Source organism: Acanthopagrus latus, chromosome 15 (genome assembly GCF_904848185.1).
Source record: "Acanthopagrus latus isolate v.2019 chromosome 15, fAcaLat1.1, whole genome shotgun sequence".
NCBI classification, from domain to species: domain Eukaryota; kingdom Metazoa; phylum Chordata; class Actinopteri; order Spariformes; family Sparidae; genus Acanthopagrus; species Acanthopagrus latus.
This window is the reverse complement of record NC_051053.1, coordinates 16,629,239-16,650,431: the sequence shown is the minus strand read 5'-3', so window position 1 is coordinate 16,650,431 and position 21,193 is coordinate 16,629,239. Positions and strand designations below refer to the sequence as shown.

Genomic DNA, 21,193 nt, shown 5'->3' with positions numbered 1-21,193 from the left:
GATTTTCATAAACATATGCACATATTGAATTTGAGGCCAGCAACGTGTTCTACACAAGTCGACACAGGGGCAACAAAAGACCGGACGAGTTGTACATTGCTCCAAAAGCACCTGTTTGGAACGTTTCACAGGTAAATAGGATCATGGGTAACGTAAACATGATTATGTAAAGGACATTACTACGCCAGCCCAGAAACACAGTCCGCTTGCAGCTTTTACTAACATTTCCCACAGCGTCCCAGCATTCTCGGAGCAAACAAGAACATGTTTAGGCTACGCGTACTGCATTCGATACAGCAGCTGCTTGTCATACGATGGTATGACGGTGATTTCCTGTTTTGCTCTGATGTGATCAAGCTGTACACTGTGGTATTGTGTCTTACAGTAAAATGTGAGTGGGATATCCTCTGTAGGTCACTCCCTCCCACCACTGCTTTGAGTGTCAACTCTCTTCTTACCTAATCCCCACATCCTTCTGGTGCTTGGAGTATAAACACTTACTCCTTCAGCCTGGAGGTATTTTATCTGCATTCTGATCGTGACACCAGTAGCTTCTGCTCAGGTTTGTGTCCTAAACAAAGCAGTAATGAGGGTAGTGGAAAAGGCAAGCAGCACTGATGTGTACTGCCATTTCAGGTTGAAAGCATGAGATACGTGTGTGTGTGTGTGTGTGTGTGTGTTCTTGCCCGTGATATGCAGTATCTGTCAGGGGAAGTAGTTTGACTCTTCATCCTTCACAGCGAGGAAATGTTTGTGAAGTGAGGACATTTGGGCTGACTCTCCCTTCTTCAAGGGGCCAGTTCAGGGTTAGGATTTGGGCTTGCCCAGGGTTACCCAGACAGCACACAGCGCAGGGACAAAGGCTCTCCAACCCTGAAAGCTAAAAAGTGGGCCATGGCGAGTGTCACATGGGACAACTCGGCCTGTGTTTACTTACATTAGACGCAACATTGTATTTTGTGCAACCTCATTGTGTCACTGTCACTGCACATATTTGAGCGAATAACTTTTGGTAAATGTGTATATAGGCAGTATGGTATACAGAAAGTCAAAATAAAGCCTGAGCAGAGTGAAGAAAGACTCTGGCATGAACATCACATGCCTGCCTCAATACACATCCATCTGACGCCACATGATTAATCTTGTTTTATGAACATTATGAGATTAAATGCAGGACTGAATAGCAGGTTGAACTGGCTCATGTCTTCTTTAAATTGTGATTTAAGATGGGGCACTTGCTTAGGGGTGTGTTTCAATTGAGGCTTCTCTAAAGTGCAGCAAAAATGCATGCCCCCTTCACCTAACCAACGCTGCCAGCCGGGGAATATGTATGCACATAAAAGGAGACATTGCTATTGAAGCATTCTCAGCTGATCCGCGCGGAATGAAAAGGACATCAGCATACAGTTGACCTCTCAACAGTCAGCAGTGCGGAGGTTGATGCAGCCTCTGCAAGGTGAGATAAGGCCCCCGCTATCCTCTCGTCACTGCCGGGTATCTTATCTCTCAGTTCTGTTCAGGCCCAGTGGGAGAGACCAGTGGGTTTTGTTGTTTTTTTTTTTTTACTGTAGTAGTTTGTGTCCAAACAAAGGTGTAATGTGGGTTGGCAAATGCATAGATTTCTTTGCAGGAGCCACTGTAGATTACATGTCCTCACATGTACATACAGTAAACAAAAACACTGTATGAAGCTCTAAGTATAAAATTTAAGCGAGGGTTAAACTAGGGAGCAGACAGTCTTAAAATATGTGAGCATTGTCTTTCTCTGTCTACTGTGTTGCCCCTGAGTCTGCAAGGTGAGAAGTGGAGCCAGTTCTGCTATAGACAACATGACACCGGAAACCGTGTAGTTAATTTCACAATAAAAGCATTTAAAGTACTGTAAAAATGACACCAGGTCATATCAATCAAAGGTTAGGGGAATGTTGTTCTTTAATAAACGTGTTAAAGAAGGCCTATGAATACTTTATGTATTCTGTGTTTTCCATATGTTGCTTTTTATTCCGAAAGGAATAGCCGGAAACGGATTCTTGCTGTGAGTAACGATTCTGGCTTAACTAGACACCGGTCACTGAAAATAAGGGCCGGACTCCGTCCACTTTTTTCACCGTACAAAAAAACGTCCCGAGTTAACAGCGTTCAGTCTCAGCTGGGGGGCAGAGGGAGGAAGGCTCCAGGGACTGGAAGGAAAATGAAGAGGAGCGACAGCTTCCGATTTCCTTAACTTTTAAAACAGTCTTAGTCATCACCAAGTTCACCCCCCACCCTCCACCCGCTCCACTGGACACACTGAGGACAAGTGGCCGGCATCTGCAGAAGACTGCATTCAGTTTGACTCACACTAGACTTTAAAAAAAAACAAAAAACAAAAAAAAAAACTAAAACATTTATGTCACTGTTTGTCAGAGTCCACCAGGAGTGACCGCATTAGAAATCATCCTAAAAAGCGACATCGCGAAGAGAGACGAAGCTGCTCCGCTTGTCTGCAACTGCTGTCCACCGGGACGAGCTCTCCGTGAGTAAACTTGCCTCCGGTCTGGTTCGCACGGGGCTTTACTGTTATGCCTGCCTCCGTTCTGAAACCCATGGATTGTGAGTTGACATAGCTTTTTTGCACACTTGCTTACATTGTAGAAGAATAATCTAAACATCAAATGCATAACAATACAACACGTATGAATTCGGCATGGGATTCAAATAAAAAGTTGTGCCAGTGTCGACAAAAAAACTTTGCTGGAGTAGTTGTGACGCCAATGAGTGAAATATAAAGAAGCCGAATTGGCTGGTAAGCACACTTGAATATTAAAATGCACTTACTTAGGCTTAACCTAGCATACAGCCATGCGCATAATCTAAAGAATTCTAAATTGATAGATTTTTGTTATTCGTTTGGTTAGAGCAGGACCGAGCGTATCCTCGTCAGCTCCTGCGATTCACACCAGCGGTGGAGCTCAGAGTGGGGTGCTTTAATTAACTGTGATGCCTGTCAAAGTGTACTTCAGAATATAGAATAGCTTGCTGAAGAACAAACTAAAGTAGTCACTCCAAATACATTTCTCATGGTGCGGGAGTACAGCACATTTTAGTGTGTTAAAAAGAAAAAAGAAAAAAACAAAACCTGCGTGACATTAATTGTGATCTGCACGTAATGTCCCAAAAATATGTTTAACAAATGCATGTCATCAAATCAAACTTACAATGTCCAAAGTGCGTTGTACTGTATGGTAATATTTATAAATTAGGGCCAATAGCCTATATGAATGTATTTCTCTCCATGAATAATCACAATGAAAATCCCCTTTCCTTTTTAAAATGTAATAATAAGACAGTTTTCTCAGAAATAGCTCGATGTAATCGGATTACTCTTGTTCAAAATGGCTTCTCATTGAAAAATGAGTGCAGCATCCTATTTACAGTAGTTCTGAATTGTACAGTCACACCATTTTTTAATTTCAAGTAGGCTATTTCCAAAATTAATGTGAAGTCATTATGTCATATATTAATAGAATGTGTATAGAATAGAATAGAATAAGTAGATTAGTAAGGGATGTGTAGGGGGATTAACTATTTGAACTTGGTGCGTTGAAGGTTAGGGTCCCTTATAGGGTGATATATTAACAAGATTTAAACCAGTGGATAGGAGCTTCAAAGGTTGAAGGAACGCCTTGTAATGAATTTTATTTCATATTGCCGGTTGTTCATCTTATGATAATCACCAGCTGGAGGTCATACGTAGTTCATTCATTCATCACAGTACCACTAGATCACTGAATGGTTCAATCCTAAAAGTACATTTAAAGTAGTTAATCATTAATCTGCATGGGCTGCATATGAAAGTGACCCTCTCAGCCCTGTCCATTCATCCGACTCTTTCCTCCCTTGGGATGGTAGTCGGTTCAGTTCCCAGGCAGAATGAATGTGTGGAAGACTGAGGGAAAAGCTTTCACAGTGAGTAATGTGTAAGTATCATTCCAACGGTGCAGCACTGAACATAGAGTCATTTTCTTGGAAAAAATCCTTAAAAAGGGACATCAGTTTTTTCGGGCATTAATTAGAAATCAATCGAAATGCTGTGAGGTTCAGCTCTTTACATTTTCCTGTTGCTCACAACCATCAATTCCTGTTGAAAACAGTTCAAAATATGATTTATATATCATATTTCAGTCTCTTTCACAACCCTACCTTAACTATCCACTATCCTGTATAACCTATGATTAGCCCAGTGTGCTACTGTACGTGCTTTTCTCATCTCACTATTCATAAAATGGTAGTTTACCACCAAGAGTCAGTGAAATGTGTCAGTATATAGCCAATGATCTACTCTGGGCAGTGGAAGGATTGTAACATCAGTTTGTTAACCAGTTAGTTGAATAACAGTTTCCCAAATCCTTGTCATAGTCTTTCCATTCCATTCCAGTGCAGCATCTTCCTGAGTTATTTACAGTACACTGAATATGTGCTGTTGCAGTAATGGTTACACAGGAAGTCCTTTAGTTAGTCGAATGCAGTTTATGTCCCTGTGTATGTGTGTGTAAGCCGGGTTGTTTGTGTTGATCCAGGCCTCTTGGCTCTTTGTGTTTGAGGAGGGGTCTCCGGCCTCGCAGGGCTGACCTCAGGGTTGCCATGGAGACGGCAGGAGTGACTTCCTGAATTCTTGGGCCCATCCCGCAATACGTTATAGCACTGGGATCTGGAGTTAAACTCAAAAAGGGGAGTGGAACAAAAAGGGTGGGAAGCGAAGACAATTCTATTTTAATGGGATTGTTCACTACATACCAATGTAGACATGTATGAATATTTACTGTACAATAAGAGCAGCAGATTAAAGACATTGAAGGAAGTTCAGTAAGTGGTAGACTTTACACATTAGAAGAAAGTCTGGATGGAAACTGAAAACTTGGGGAAAACAAGAATAGGCTACTTACAACAGGGCAAGTTAAAGATATAATATGTAAATGAATGTCTAAAAGTGACCTGACCTCTGGTAGTTATTGTTGAGGTGTGTACTTCCCTTATTCCAAATGTTTACTGCAATGTTCAAACCCAGAGAAATATTTCAATTGTGTCCAGTTAACGGTGTGTTCCATTTGTTAGCCTGTTGCTAACGTCCAGATAAACACCAGGAGATACATCAGAGAGTGAGGAAGGAAGTCAGCAAAGATAAAACATTACCTTGTCTATGAACAAGAGTTCAGCCTGAGTTAGATCGGATATAATTTCATCTGTAATGTTCATTGTTGAACAATGACGATGACAACTCCCATAATCCCCAGCTACTTCACAATATCATCAAACAATGTATTTTTTCCTGTTGTTTTGATTGAGAGAAAGCCATTTATATATATATATATAGCTTTAAATCTTTGGAAGAATTCTCATTGGCTTATTTTATGAGACTTTAAAAATAAGATTTATACCACTCACATGTTTGTGCATAAAGTACACAGCTAGAGTAAGGATGTGGTTAGCCTAGCTTAGTTTAAATGTTAAAAGTTGGGAAAATGGCTAGCTTGGCTTCCTCTAAAGTTTGAGTGTCTACCAACACCTCTGAAGTTCACTAATGAGCTCAGTGTACATACCGCACTGTACACTGTTTAATATTTAAACATACATTTACAAAGGACATCATTTTCAACCCGCTGTATTTTTAAAACACTGAACAGAGCCTGGCTAGTTGTTTCTCCTGCTTCCTGTTTTTAACTAAGCTAGCAGGGCTAATCATTTCTCAACTCTAGGCTTGTGCATCAGTCACAGGCATGAGAGTGGTATCAATATTCTTATCTCACTAGGAAGGAAGACTGTTTACAAATGCTAAACTTTCTTTTAACCCAGAACCAGTTGACAGTTAAACGTATTACAAAACTTCAGATACCGCAGCTGTGAAAAGGACGCTAAAATCTGCACAAAAAGGCGAGTGTTGGCAGGTGTCAGGCATTCGTTGAGAAAGACCAGGGGTTTATTATCAACTTTTCCTACATCATTGCTAAACATAGTTTCCTGCAATCCCCTGGCACTCTGCACCCGAGGGTGTCGAGGAACATTAACCCGCCGTTTTTGCCCTTTAGGAGTCAACAGTGTTAATAATCAGAGTTCTGGTTTCACGGGCCACCAACTCTGTTAGTATTCAGGACCCTGATCGGAATATCCGCTGGTCCGTTAAACTGCTGACAGAGACTGATGTACAAGGTCAACTCGTCAGAGAGAGAGCTGAACGGTGGAGGGAAGGGAGGGTGTTAAGGAAAGGACAGGATCTGTGTTATCAGATGAAGAATGGAAACTTGCAGGATAAACTCACATGCGCGCGCACACACACACACACACACACAAACGCAAAGGTCGTAGCCACTAGCAAGTGTTGCTAATGAAGATTAGAAGCCAAATTGTAATCAAATTGTGAGACCAAGGGTACAGATTAGGATTTGTTTAACTTTTGAATGCTACTGATTGATATCAATCTAAGCCTGGTGATACGAAAAAGGTCTTAAATCGTCTGAGAAATTGCACAGATGTTGTGGAAGATCATGCCAGTTGACATCAGAGCCGAGGCAGGAAACCTATAAATGTAAAATCTACTAAGCTGAGCAGGAACTAGTGGAGTGGAGGGTTAACTTGATGCTTGAAGAATGCAGGTACTGAGTCATCAATTACAGTTAGGAGCATGACGGCAAGTTCTTGGTGGAGGTCACAGTGTGTAGCCATTACATATTAAAGAGTTTCTACATCCGTTAGATTTTGAGTGTGGTGTAAAAGTTTAGACAGTGTGTGTGACTGTGTTGCTTTGATCAGGTAACAGTATCTTGTCGCTCATTGTCTGTTGATCTCCTGTAGCTTCCTCGAGATCTAACTGTGCGAAAATGTGTGTGGAAATATGCACCATGTAAGGCACAATGTATCCTGAAACACTAGTAAATAAAGTCTTTATGAATCTAAAGGCCAACTGTTGGGGGGCCCCAGCGGAGTTGCTTTGCCCACTGTGCTTGGTCAATAAATGAAAGAAAATGAGATCGCCAAGAAATGGATCACCAAAACGAGCTCTCTGTACAATAAGTAAAGCTTTGTTAACAGAAAGTCCACAAAAAACAGGACTGCAGACAGACACCGAAAAATAGGGTTGTGATCCAAAGACCAGTGACTAAGAATGCCAAATACATTGTACTTTAAGCTCTGGGCTGATGAAAGTTGAGAGAGGCTGCCGGACTTCAAAAGGTTCATTCTGGCACATAACACAGTTAGAGGTCATCTGAAGTGCCAGGGTTCTTGATATACCCTCCCTTCTAATGGTGTTTAATCTGGCACACAGTGACTCATTGTGTTAGAGTATTTGTGATATATTAGAAATACCTCTTGAGTGGGTGAAAGAACACACAGACATGGTGATTGCCATACTTTAAAGGTTTCCTCTGCAGCAATTTTAAACATCAATTTATCACCATTGAATTTGCTGTCACATCGGCATATTTACTGTACACAGGTCAGACCATGAGAGCCTGTACTGTACCTCGCATCAGTGACATTAGTGGTGCTGGTGTTTCTCAAAGTCTAGCCAGGTCTTCCATAACCCTGCTGATACTTGTAATGTGCGTCTTCTCTCTCTTCTTTACTAACCTTGAATAAGATCATAAGAGTTTTGTGAACAAATAGTTATTTACTTTCATTCGGAAAGCTGAAATGAGAAGATTGGCGATAGGCGTCAGGTTTGTGTGTCATTGTATTTTGGCAGGAAGCAAGGATAAGATAACAAAATCCAGCACTTCTAAAACTCATTAATTAACATATTATGTGTCATTAATCCAAACTGCATTTTGAAGCTTTACAGGGAAACATGTCACAACTGGTTTTTGGCAAGCAATACTGCAAATGTAGCGATGAAAGTTAACAGTTGCTAGCCTGTCTGCGCTGTGCCGTTAGAAAACAGGCTAGTAACTCCCAGGAAGAGCACCAGGCGTTGGCGCCATTGTTTCATCGCAGAATGTTATGCTGAAGTATTCAAAAATATATATGTCACTGTCCCTTGAGTTCCCAGCTTTTCAGAAAAGTAACAAAATCCTCAGAATACTCTCCAGACTGAGTCTGTTAGAAGTCACTTACTAAGCAAATTTCAACTTTGACAATTGGTTATTCGCCTGTTATTCAAACCTTTTTTCACCCAAACTAAAATGCCACCCCAGTTTTGGCGGTGAGTGGTGTCAAGAGTTGAGACTTTTTATCGCACTGGGAGCTGTTTGGCTGGATTGCAAGAAAATCAAACTGGAAAAGTGCACCTTAGTCATGCACTACCAGGTGTGTACTTTTGATAAGACTGTTACAGATTTTTGAACTGTGTTCAGCAGTGACAGAGAAAAGCACGTATCTGTGCTGCTCTCAGTTAAAACTACAGAAATTCAGGCACATTTCTACATAGTTTTAAACTGTACAAGACTTTACAGTTCATGTATTTTTATCATGTTTTTATTATATTTTTTAAACCCATACATTTGTCTCCTGACATTCTCTCCAGTGTGAGACCAAATCATTCTAAGTTTGTCTTTTCTTCATAGCTCACTTACATCAATAGATTTGAAGGATTTGCTTTCTGAATTATACTCAATTTGTAGTTTTTGACGTAGCCTGGGATTGAGCCTTCCTCCTCCTCCTCCCTCTCTCCCTCGTTGCTCTGTGTGTTAGCCCGTTGCCAAGTGCTAAGAATCTGGGGAATGCGGGATTGCAATGTTCTGATAAAGTTTGCTTTGTTCCCCAAGTGACCTGAGCAAGAGAGAGAGAGAGCGAGAGAGAGAGAGAGAGAGAGAGAGAGAAGTACCCATAAGTCCACACACATGCATACTTGCACACGAGCAGCTTGTTATTCTTGAAAAAGACACTGGAGCGTACCGGCACGGACCATAATTGAGACATACTGTAAATCAGACATACCGTGAACACAGTAACGCACATTCGTCTAATTAGAGCTAAATAACCCAACTGTTGGAGAAGAAGCCTTCCCGAAGCATTGTCCAGCCAATCCATTATGCTTATTTACAATCGACTGCCTAGAGTTAAGAGCATTCAGGCAATACAGGACCAAAAGTCAAGGGCTCCCCATGCCTTCAGGGATTACTTTAAGGGCCTAGCAGAGATTCATGACTTCAGTTTGTCTTTGGACTCAGTTTTTCTGCAACTTTGTTACCAGAGATTGAATATCTGAGTCACAGAGGTAAAGTAAATATTAATAAGACATGACAGAGCTCCAGACACCGTAAACAGTTGAAGCGTTTTCTGACATTCACACTAAGCTGGCTATGTCCTGGTTGTTGAAACTGAAACAGCAGTAGCCAGGCTCAGGAATCATTTTCCATAAGCGCTGTTCCATGGATTGATTTGGTCTAAAGCAAGAGTTTGTCATACTGAGATTTATACCTGTGTATTTCAATGTGTAAATGAGATGACTGATTTGAATTGATCCGTCCGAAGATCACAAAATCTGTCTTCCAATTAGTACACTGGTGTGAGCCGTTACCTGCGCACTGCTGAGCATAATAACAGTCACAGAGCCGCTAGCATGGCTGTGGACTGATATATGTTATGACATGATCCGCCATATTGAAACCACACCAGCCGGCTGCTAAATTTCAGAATGCAACGTAAGGCTGATGCTTATGTCTCATGTCTATCGGAGCTGCAGGAACTGAAAACAAAACAGTCGTCCGCTAACTACAGAGTGGAGCTTATTCCTCAGAAATACTGATACTGATCTTTAAAAAAAAAAATGTCCTGATTGGCTTCAATACGAATCATTACGATAAGTTTGGAACATCGCCACTGAGCAGTCAGACTGGACCTGCTCAATAAATACATGAATACACCAAAACAACTGAGCGAGGATTTTCCGTAGTACCAGAACTGTGATGTAGCAAATGTGAGGATCCCAAAGTGGCTTTGTGACTCACACTCTGTTCAGTTTAAGTACATGTTAGTTGAAAAGCGTCGCCGGCTTTACAGTGGCTTCACACTTCAGCTCTTTGTTAGTGAAAGAGACAGAGGGAGAAAAAGGCATTCCTGTCTTTATCTCGGCACAGGACACACATGTGATTACATGCTCTCTTGCTCATTCACTCTCCAGCTCTATCACACACATACACTTTCTCTTTCTCTCTTGTAAACACACACACACACACACACACATAAAGGCACATTCATGCTCACGATCACAAAGACGTGCAAACTCTTCCACTGTGCAGTCTCTCTCTCTCTCTCTCTCACACACACATACACTCAAAATAAGTTATCAGGGCTGACTTGTGGGGCCCATGCCATCCTTCAAGCATTTACACAAGTCCAGTCACACAGCTTGGCAGTCAAAGGTGTGTGAAGGAGACTTTGTGTTGTAAACATATATGCTGGGTGCTGCAAGAACCACTTTCTGTGTGTGTGTGTCTCTCTCTTCATATAAAGAAAAAGGATGAGAAATGCAGCTAGTGAGAAAGAAACAGGAAGTGAACGTTTGGGTTGAGGGACCAGGGTCAGAGAGGGCACTATGGGAGTCCTCCTCATTCAATTGCATGAGAAGAAGTAATTAGGTGTGTGTGTGTGTGTGTGTGTGCGCTGAGCTGTGGGAGTGTGTATGATGGCTAAACAGAAAGGCTGAGTTGTGTTTACATGGTAAATATGTGTGTGTGTGGGCTGGGAGTTAAGGTTGTGGAATGTCACATGCTGATAGAATGCTTACTGGACAACAAAGCCAGGGAAAGAAAACAGAGTGGAAACCATTAGCTACACTGGTCACTGCCCAGCACCGTCTTTACAGTAAAACACAAAGAATAAATGCGTGTGTGTGTGTGTGTGTGTGTGTGTGTGTGTGTGTGTGTGTGTGTGTGTACAAACATGGACAAACATTATCGGTGTGAAGAAGTTACAGTTTGGATGTTGTGTCAAAGACGTCTGTGTGCTGTGTTGCGGAGGTGTCTTCTTAAGCTAGCATGCTAACCAGCTAGCGGTGGCCCTGTCTCACGATGCTACTTCATATCTCAAGAGGCATTAGACCACCTCCATGTCACCTGGGAGTCGTATGTCAGCATGGTGTTTCTGTTTCCTTTAATCACCAAACTAAAGCGTGTATAAAATCAAAGAAAGAGTTTCATGCCTCAGAAGAGGTTTTTTTTTTTAAGATTCAAGTACGGCACGCATACAGTACATGGGAGTGACTGGCACAGGAAAAAACTGAACAAAAGAGTCTAAGATCAAAGGTTGATGGAAAAGTGCATTCTGACAAATTATGAATGTAGTTTTTTCTTCTGTTTGAACCATTATGATAAAAGTTATATGTACACAAAGACATTCACTTGTATAAAAAACCCCAAATACTGTAAAGTTTGGAAGCTTATACAAAGACCTCTCCTAAAACAAAAACATTTAAGGCAAGATAAACAGCTCACGTGACGTGAAAAAAAGAGGTAGGCCTACAGCTTTTTAAGAATAGGCAAAGTGAAATACTCTGTACACAGTACAGATTTGAAAGCAACAGCACCAGTATCATTTTTCAGTTGTCCTGTACTTTGGTGTGATTTATTATTCCGCTCAAGGCAGAATTGGGAGTCGGCAGGTTTGAGGATGAGGGCAGGCAGCAGAAGGGACACAGACGGGAGGTGTCAGCTGAAGAGGAAAGTCACCAGTGGATTTCTTTGAGTCCGAGTTGGCAGCGGGCCAGAGGCTGGATTTTTCCAGTAGAGCTTTCTAATTGTGTTCTTGACGCTCTGTGTCCTGAATTGTTACGCGCTGTGTCAATATTAGATTATGTAACACTCAGAAAACATTTTTAATACAGGTAAAATAATGCACTGACTAACTTTTTGATTTAGGTTTTAACTATTTAAATTTTGACATAATAGAATGTGAACTTGTTTTTTCTTTTTTTGCAGGCCTGCATGTGTGCATGGCGTATATGTGTGCTTGTACCTGTAGGTGCTGCGTCCTCTCCGGGCCGGTTGGCAGTCAGGGCTACTGTAAACATCCTTGACTGGAAGCTGGTGTTAGGCTTTGGGGCTTTCAGTCGGATGTTTGCAGCAGCCAACTGCTAGTACCATCGCTACACCTCACCTGCCGTACGCCGTCACGAAAATGATATGACATGTGTAAGTATTGCGACTGTCTTTGAACCAGCTGTAGCGACAGTTGAGTCAAGGAATTGTTACAACAACCTGGGTTTTGCTTCCAAAGATCACATTTCACTCAGTGAAGTCACTGCTGGGATTTCAAAAGCAGGCGAGAGTGCGACAAAGCCTACAGGACAACAAACATGAGTTTTAGATTAGCTTAACAGTAGTTCTTCATGAAATGTCAATCGGCCACCTCCAGACCACCCGGCTGCTGAACCAACGGCAGCTGGGTGGCTGGAGATGGCTCATTACACCAGTAACTTTATTTACTTGTTCATGCAAAGTGACTGTAGACCGAAACCCAATGTTTGTTTACAATAACTTCCGAGGAGAAAATCACTGCATCATGCACTATTTTACATCCAATTTAATCATCCTTTTTCTTGATGATGAAGTTTATAAAAAAAAAATTAAATGTGTGTTTGACACTCAAGTAAGTTTGGAGGCTTAATTTACCTGTTTTGGGCCACAAACTAAAGAAAAAGTCTGAGACATCACTGATGTTAGCAAAGCAACACAGTATATAAAATAAGAACAGCAGATGCATATTTGGGAGAGAACTTGTTGGAAAAGGCACAAGTTGCAGCTCTTTGAGTGACAAAAGCTTCATCTTATCATGGGTGATGTCTCAATTCTCAGGGAAAAGTAAATATGTACCAGTAGAACAAAGCAGAAGAACTTGGAGAGAGGAAAGGGAGTTTGAGTCCAGGGAGAGAAGGCTGGCAGTGATAGTCGTCTCCATTCAGGCCATTCAGTTCCCAGTAGATGGGAGTGGCTTCATCCTCTCCTGAGAGACGAGGACAGAAGTGGGGAGGAGGGGAAAGGAGTTGAATGAGAAAAGGAGAAGAAGAAGACGAGCATGAAGGGAAAAAAGAGAAAGTTAGGAAGGTGAGGATGAGGACTGGAGGGGGGGGAGGTAGGAGAAGACATGGGAGGGGAAATAAAAATGGTGAATCCTGAATGACTTGGTCGTGATTTTCTCCCCCCTCAGCAGTCGGAGCTGAGGGGAAGTGGGTGTAACATATACTACAGGACCACAGACAGGGAAGGAAGGGAGGAAGGAAGGAAGGAAGGAAGGAAGCATTCTAATATTACAGACCCCCCACCCCAGCTCCACATTCATCATGCCATGAATGAAAACATGCTGTGCTTCTTGCAGTTTCTGTCTAAACAGTCTCAGTGTTCCTTCCTTGGTGCTGGAAAACCCAGCAAATACAGTTCAGCTCTCACCAAGGTCCTAAAGAGCTTGTGATGCAGCAATTTATTTGTTGACGCTACAGTATTTAGACAAAAATAAATCTCATATCAGTTCATTTCTAACAGTCCAGCAGATTTTCTGCCACATTTATCTCAGCAGGGGGAACATGTAAATGTGGAGACATACACAACATTTTGTTTACTTTCAGACTTCTCGCTAATATTTGCTTGTTCTCTTGTGAATTACTGAACATTTTCATCTCTGCAGGCCAGTAAAATTTGAACAGATAAAGGGAGATGGGAAATGGCCACTTTCCGCATTGCAGTGAAAATTTCCCATGCGGGCCGACTAAGTATTCCATAATTTTCCTTAATTCGGCTGAACGGTTTAAATACAGTATATATCAAATGTAGTTGTAATCCTTTGACCTCTGAGTTCCAGGAAGTGTAAACATCCTACACTCTCGGCGTCCACCCCCTGGTGGCCGGGAGTGGGACTGTTTGCACTGCCTGGCTCAGGAACTCAACTAACAGCTTTGGAGAAACATTGCACAGTTCAGTGCAGAATGCAAATATTAAGTCCTACATTACAAATTCAACCTGTTGAGTGTGTCTCCGGATCAATGGACACTTGAAACATAATCCGGTTTATTGTTAAGAAAATAAAAAGCACATACTGCAAAAGTCAAGAAACACAAATGGAAAATAGAAAAATAGAATAACGTTTGTGTGTGTAGTTAACAGTATGAATTTTAGCAGAAAGGACACGTGTTAAACAAATGAGTCTTCGAAGTGTTCAGAGGAAGCGGCCCGACCACACACAGGCTCACAGTACATCCCTGCGGACCCACAGTTGTGCTCCGTCACATTTTTTCCATTAGCGAAATTGTGTGTCCATCCTCAGTGCCATTAAAAAAGAGACATCAACAGTGTTAAATTTAACTTGATGTGAGTGGCCAGCAGCCTGTGTAAATAAAGAGCTATTAAAGTATCAACTGGAGGATTTGTGCAATTCCTCCGACATCCTCGGTCGAACTGCTGGGGAATGCTTGCCATGCGGGACAGGAAGTAGGGAGCGGCACATCTCTGATTGGCCTGTTTTTCCTGACCCAGCGACCTCGGTCATGGCTGTCCCACTGGGGCGGACACACACACACACACACACACACACAATGCAGAGTATGTGACACAGTCCAGGGTGAGGAAAAAAGGAGGAAATGTGGATACAAATGATGGAATAAGTCTGTGTGATTTATTTATATGTAGGCTGATCATATTAAAACGTGTCTGTTTACAAGACATGATGACACTGGAGACAACATATATATTGGTGGTCATGTGTAGTATGTTGAGTGGCGATAGAAGGAGCGACTTACAGAGGAAGCAGAAACAGTGGGTGTTGTCTTTGTGTGTGTCGTTCTATTGTAGAACTAAAAATATACAAACACGTATACATACATAGGAAGGGAGTGTGTGTGTGTGTGTGTTCAAAGGGGATTGATTCTGAGGGTCTGGTGTTCTCACTAGATTTCACCGTTGCTATACTGGTTGTAGATGATGAACTACAATCGAGAACAAAATCAGTTATGAAGTTATGTTTATTTAGAGCTTGAAGCTTCAGGCCTGCAATTCCAGCTTGTGAACACTAGGGGTCACACTGGTCATGTATTATTCTGGCTCTTGATCAGCGTCCCTCCATCTGTAAATGGGGTCCGTTCACTCTGTGTTTGTATGAGCAATTTTCTTTCTGTTGTTAGAGAACCAGCCTGGCACCATTTCGACCTGCCGCCATGTCTCCATTTTAATGTGAATGAAAGAACAGACTCGCCTTTTGTCTTTTGTTGTTGGTCTTTACTACACCTAAGAAAATGGAAAACCTGGGTTGTCATTGCGACAGAAGCGGCAAATGTTACACCACTCTGAAAGTTCATTAGTTAACAACTACAAAGCCACACAAAACAAGCCACAGAACCAATAAAAACGAGGCGTGAAACAACTAAAGACACAAAATGCTTACAAAGAGATGATAAGGAATCAAAATACACGCAAATTGACTGAAGACAAATAAGTATCAGCTGAGAAAATGTGGTTAAAAATCCTGGGAAAAGCTGCTGTGTGTATGGATTGGTAATGTGAATATGATTTTGCACATCATGCATTGAACAAGCATTTTTTCACACTATATTGTACATATTTTAAACTGATCCTTACTTGGCAGTGGTTCTCAGATTGGGGTCATGGGAGAAATCAATTATTTTCACGATAATTCTATCAATAAATAACACAATGACAGAATGTATGACAGGGTTTCATTGACTTTCTGCTGTTAAAGCATCTAAAAGCTAATATCTCATCATATTGGGGTCTGTGGTATAATTTGTGTCAGTTTAGGGACGTCCTTGACTTAAATGTATATGAGAATCACTGACCTAATATACAGCAAGTGACCAGGTTTGATCAACTCATTTGGACAATGAAACTATCTGCAATAAGACACTGATACTGCTGTCAGCTGGAAAATGACAGTAAAAGCACAAATATACAATAGTCATCTTTTAACACAGAATGATATGAAATGTGCATACTTTGACCACATGGTGGAGCCACAGTGTCACTGCAACACTGCTTACTGTCATACATGACTGCTGCACAGGTTTAGTGTGCTATCAATAAAGTATTTCTGATTCTGTTCTGTATATGTTCTCATTTTAGCAAATACTTTCCTACACGAGCAAATACTTTAATTTTGTAATGAAAGCCATTCTTAATTGTTCTTCTCTCCTTCTAATGAACCCTCCCAAGACGCAGTGGGAGCAGAATCCCCTCTGATCATTTAATGCAACAATAAACAGATGTGGAATACATTCAACCAAATAAAGAGGAGAGTGTTTTTTTTTGGGAACTGTAACACTCAAAACTGAGTGTAAATTGTCATTATATACTCTAAACATATGAAAAATATTATTATTAAGTATTTGATGATGTCTGTTGGTCTTGTGGTTAGTTTATTTTTTTCTCGCATCTTCATTATCCTTTTTAGGTTCATTTTTTCAAACAAGTATTTATTAAGTATATATTCTTTTCTGTGTACCACATGTGGAGCAGATGTGTTCTATGTTTGTATATTTGGATGCGTTTCAATAAAGTTAATGGCTACATACTGTACATTGAGTTGTGACTAATAAATATTTCACTAGACTGGTTACTGCATCTCGTGTGTGTGTGTGTGTGTAGGCAGGGTGATGATGATCAATATCTCCAGCTACATTCTCTCTGGCTGTAGAAACTTCCCCGTGTCAGAAAGTGGGTCAGTAACAGGTGATTAAGATAATATCCACATCCTGGTTTCTGTACGGCAACAGAAAGCAGAAGTCGACTGTTTTGCCTCCCTTACAGTTTCTACCACATGACAGAAAAGCAGGGAAAGCCCCCGAAACCAAAACTCACTCCAGTTTCAGCCTGGTCACCGAGACTGCAGCGGAGTGGCAAGGCCGCCTGAAAGCCTGCGGTCACGATTTTACACAACAGTGTGTCAGAGTGTCTTGTGTGATTACACAATGACCCCGTGGAGTACTACTGCTTATGTACAGGGTCATCTATCATGAATGGACTGAAATGACTAGCAAGGCAATAATGGGTAAACAATATATAGATCAACCTTACATGTACAGACATCTGCAGCTGGAAAAGATTGCAAATCAAAGTGTCAGCTGTCTTTGACTGCAATTTAAAATGGGTGCTTTCCAATTAGGTACCATTTGTAAAGGGTTTTAGAAGCTGGAAATAATAGCTTAACAACAGTTGATTAATCAGGTAGTAAAGTGCTATAGATCAGTTAAAAGCATTTATAAGAGCAAATCATTGTGAAAAATCCATTTTCTGGTGTTTATCCTCCTTTATCCATTTTTTAATTAAGTTTCTCTAAATGGTTTCAAACCCATTTTAATTGCTAATGAGCTTCTCACGTTTCTAATCTGCCATCAGGTAGAACTGTTCAAAGCTGCCGCAAAAGCTTGATTGAGTACGGTGAGATTGGTGAAAGGATGGCTGTGTGGTTTGAAACAGTCTGTACGAAGGTAAAAAAACGAAAGCTTAGCATCGAAATGTGTGCCGATTTAAATAGAAACAGGTTCTTGTCTCGGTGTCGAGTGCACAACAAAGTCTACACCCGGCAGGAATCCACTGGCATGTTGCTTTAACAAAGCTATTCAAAATAGAAAATAGAACAGAATATCCGCTGAACATACTTTTACTGTCAAATCACAGTTTAAACTCACTCAAGTAGACTGTGAGAGCCCAAAGATGAAAGGATTCCCAAAATATCTAGAGCCCAGTTTTTTTCACTTAGGCTTTTTCTGGACTAAAAGTTTAATCATTTAATGGTTCTTCTTTTAGGACTAAAAGTATCTTTGAAATACAAATAATACATTTGGTGTCTAAATTATAATGTTCTTAAGCATTAAGCTTGTTAATGAAGCCTTTAGTTACAACATACACACATTATTAAGAGAAATCATGTAAGAGTGTAATTCTGGGTTGAGTTGCAGCAACGCTGCAACACAAATCACAACACACTTTGGAATGTTACATCATGGCCACTATAATGCTGGTATAAGGTTTAGTTAGAGTGGCTGAAATCTGAGCGTGAAATTCATGTACAACCCTTTCTGCCAGCAATCCCACAATGCATTGCATCGCGTAGATGCACTCCAGCCCTATCAGTGATGGCCCAAATAGATGATTAATGTGTTCATTAGAGTGTCCATTATATGTTGATTTGTGAATGAGTGACAGAGTGATTTTGGATTTTGATTTTAAAGTGTCCACTGACTATTAATGTGTTTTAATAATCACCTGAGAATATGTCTTTGTTTCTTTGGGAAACATATATAGAATAAAAATGAATAATTAATTGTATTGTGTTCATTCTTTGCAGAGGGAACATTTTAATTCAGATAAGTAGCAGGTGTTTGACACTCTTGTCAAGGTTTCCAGATTTCAGATGATTGAATATTCAATTTAAGATGTAAGCGCAAGACATCAAGAACAAAGATATTTGATTTAAAAGACCAGCAGTTATATTGTCAACAGTTTGAATATATAGTAATGTCAGAGATCCATGGAAGTATTGGACAAGCAGATACAGGATGTAAAACACTTAATGGGAAACATTGGGATTTGGGTTGATTGAGGGGTTCATTAAAAGGTTTCTTCTTGTTAAACTGCACATAATTCTGATAAAAAGCTAATAAAATGTGTAATAGACAATCTCTTTTATGCAGAGTGGGATTGATTGAAAGGTCAGGCGGGTACGACAGAAACGGAAAATGCTTAGTTCACTTTTAAGATTATAATTGTGTCCAGTTGTTCAGTGCGATCTGACATACCCGGCAGCACTCAGCACTCGGCTTCAGCTGTTGGTATCAGCAGCAAGGCAAAAGAAAAACATCAGTTCTTGAAAATAATAAGAACCACTGTGGTGCCCTCTGCCGTGTCACAGATACAGCCTTTAGACATGCTGTTGAGAAAAATAAGTGAGTGCTGGTGATTACCGGTCTCCAGCGGTGCCTGAACTCTCACGGTCTCCCCTCGAGGATGAGAGAGGAGGATATTCTGAACTATCTCTTTAAAAGGCACTGCGGCGTGTTGAACAGCACGCTGGGAGGAAATGGGAGACGAGAGGACAGGAAGCACATGGAGACACCATCTGTTGTTGGGCAACAATAAAAGAAAGAAATGCCAAGCTGGAGACAAACACACACACACACACACACACACATATGAAAGCAAATGGCAAACAGAGAGATAAAGACAGTATCAACAATGAGAGCACATATTCATCTGATCTGGATGCTTCATTTCAATTTTATGATCTAGATTTCAAAACTTGGTGGGGGGGGGACAATAAACAGCTGATATTAAACAGCCCTATTATGTGTCATATGCTAGCACTCAAAAAAAATCATGTGTGAATAAATGAGAATGATCAAGATCATTTGCTTTCATTCATTCAGGCCATGTTGGCCTAGTCCTGACAAAACAAAGTCAGCCTCACCTTTACAAAGATTCTTTCTCACGCTGATCAGAGGATTTGGTGTCACGATTATCCATTCAGGACAGCGACAGCGACAACATCAGCTTCGTCTGCCGAGGGCAACAGCAACACTGACACCCTGCTGAACAACGCACGGTTTACTGTGCTCACACACTGGGTTTTCTGTGGCAGCCAGTTGTGGTTAAGATTGAAACTGGGTGGATCGCTGTGAAATCCGTAAGCACAGAGTTCACCTCAGAACAAACTGTAACGACTGATCCATCATCATTTGTAAATGTGAAAACAGCTGGATATTATAAGGAGACCTCTGGACAATTTCTTAGCCACGTTTATGGCAACATGAAATATGTTTGTGTAGAGGCGTCTTAAGCCAAAACATGACTTGTTCCTAACCCTAACTGTTACGACCAGGGCCTGGAGGAAAACCCTGGCGCAACATATATCAACAAACTCCCCTCTTCCCATCTCCCAAGCACCACCAGAGCTTTTAAATGCTTTATTTAAAAACACATCTAAACACAAAAAGAAGTGCTGGCAGTCTGGGTGGATGCAGACAGAAGGGAGCCCACAGGAACTGGGAGGAGCCGGCCTTTAGACTTATGGCTTGGAGGCTGGAACCAGTCGGCTCCATCAGACAACCTCCAATCACATGTCATCGTGCACTCAGCCAAACACGCTTGCAGCCAATCACACGCTCACACAGGTAACAAGACAGGAAAATAAAGAACATGCATGAAAATGTTCATATAACCTCTGATTTTTTGCACCTAAACCTAAACAGACTATAAGCGCTTGGTCATCATCAAGCTTCACCATCAAATGCACATGATTTGGTTGGTAAAGTCTCACAGAGCCACTGTAGCCTCTCAGTCTTAAAGATCTAGAAGAGGATTTCAGGCTCAGGGTCATTTAAAGATGTCTTACACAACTTGTAGGGACAAAGAGACACAGCGTTCAGTTTGGTATGTTGCTTCCATAATTCAGCGTCAGGGAGAGAACAGGATGTTTAGGAAGAACACAACAGAGATGGGGCAAAGTCACACATGTGCAAGTCTCAAGTAAGTCAGTTTTTCTTGGGAAAGTGGAGTCAAGCCAAGTCACCTTATTATTGCAATTTTACCCGCAGAATCTGATCTTAATAAAGTGAAAAGACAAGATATAAGTAACTGTAAGTAAACATCAATGGCCAGTGTGTCCAACCACACACACACACACACACACACACACACACACACACACACAGGTAGCGGCCAAGATCACGCAGCTGGCCCGCTGTTGCTTCAGATGAGCAGGGAAAACACTGGGTAATGATTCGGTGTTGGCGGGCTAATATGTTATATAGCTCATTTAACCCTGTGTTGCTCGTTCGTAAAATGTACAGCTACAGTCTTGTGATGAACCGGTCTGAAGGTTCACTCAGGTTGTCTGGGGTTAATGCTGGCAAAAAAAAAAAAAAAAAAAACTTCCACCAAACCGACCCGGCCACCCCCCTCCATTTCATGTCAAGCTAAAGTTACCGACATAACATGTCAAGCTAACTACCGACTAGGCTAACAGGATAATATTAGCTAACTGACAAGCACTTACATGGCAGAATGGCTCTTCAAATGACGAACAAAGGTTGAAGTTGTGCTTGGCTGTCCGAGATGTTTATGTTGCACGTCTTGCACTGTGCTGTGCGTCTTTTGTGTCAAAATGGTAATTCCAAAAGCTGAAGACGATGATTCTCAACACCCCACCTGCTGCCATGTTGATGCAGATCTGATATAAGAGGGCGTGTTTCTCAAATAAACACGTAAGGTACGGAGAGAGG

General features: G+C 41.3%; 1 long non-coding RNA gene across 14 annotated transcripts; it reads right to left on the bottom strand.

The window, feature by feature from the left end:
- Nucleotides 1–1,921: 1,921 nt before the first annotated feature.
- LOC119033583 lies at nucleotides 1,922–21,175 on the bottom strand. Of its 14 annotated transcripts, none has more exons than XR_005079312.1 (8): nucleotides 20,968–21,175; nucleotides 19,381–19,585; nucleotides 18,878–19,032; nucleotides 12,786–12,915; nucleotides 11,929–12,252; nucleotides 8,547–8,742; nucleotides 7,499–7,605; nucleotides 1,922–4,690 (listed from the first exon to the last, which is right to left on the bottom strand). It is a non-coding gene; the product is annotated as an uncharacterized LOC119033583 (long non-coding RNA). The 14 variants fall into 14 exon arrangements; XR_005079308.1 differs by lacking the exon at nucleotides 1,922–4,690 and having other exon boundaries at nucleotides 7,374–7,605; nucleotides 11,929–12,069; nucleotides 12,168–12,252; nucleotides 20,968–21,172; XR_005079309.1 differs by lacking the exon at nucleotides 1,922–4,690 and having other exon boundaries at nucleotides 7,374–7,605; nucleotides 11,929–12,069; nucleotides 12,171–12,252; nucleotides 20,968–21,172.
- Nucleotides 21,176–21,193: the final 18 nt, after the last annotated feature.